We start from the raw sequence: 1,006 nt of genomic DNA, 5'->3' as shown, positions 1-1,006 counted from the left end.
ACACGGTTTGCGCTACAAAGAACATACATTTTCTATACAAGAATATAGAATGTATTAAGTTTGTGAGAGCTTATATAATAATATTTCGTTTCAATATACTCCACGTGCATATGTGCACTTCAAAGACCTTGATCGTTGCACTGTGCTTTTGTCCTGAATTTGGTCTGTGTATCATTGTATCACCTCGTGGTCGATCTTAATCGCTATATCGTGATATCATGTGATGTTCTGTATTTGTAGGCCGTAATAAATGTAATGTCGCATGTATTGGTTTTCTAAAACGGGACAAAGTATAAATGTAACGTTCCGTTTTATATTTATTTAACCTTGGGCATTTAGTTGATTTTGTTAGTCCCGTCCATTGAAAGAAATGTGTCCTACATGTGAGCTACTAGACCTTTACCATATTAGGTAAGTTGTTGCAAGTTGCTCGTTATGCGTTGTCGGTCAATATGTATATTCCATTATCATCTCCTTAAATGCGTGGCAGATTCATCTTCACATACATGAAACATCCTAGATTGCCCGTACAATTCATTAAGGGAGCACTTAAAATATCCGTCCTTATCACCAATCATACTATTTTTGATGGTATGTTGCGCAATCACTAGATTCATTATTGGACATGCTATATCGTTTAGAGGTCCTCTATTGACGCTCATAATCATCAACCACTCGGCCTATCTTGGATAGCTGAGATAAACTTCGTAGAACGGACAATGCCCTAACTATCCATGATTTAAGTGGAACATGATTACTGTCGATAAATATTGTTTGCATTGTTTAAACAATTCACAACACCACAGTCAACAGTAATTTGAATACCGTGTGAATATTTCTGATTTGAAATCTGTACTTGTATAGGGTTTCTGACAGTGAATTATTTTGACCTTGCACTAATATTTTCACTGTAAATGTTAACTGCACAATGGGCATGTCGGTGGGCATGTAGTCTTGTTGTATTTTAAGGAATACTTCAATACCGATACAGACGGTACAGACGATA

Source organism: Dreissena polymorpha, chromosome 8, assembly GCF_020536995.1.
Source record: "Dreissena polymorpha isolate Duluth1 chromosome 8, UMN_Dpol_1.0, whole genome shotgun sequence".
NCBI lineage: Eukaryota > Metazoa > Mollusca > Bivalvia > Myida > Dreissenidae > Dreissena > Dreissena polymorpha.
Note: the sequence above shows the minus strand (reverse complement) of the source record.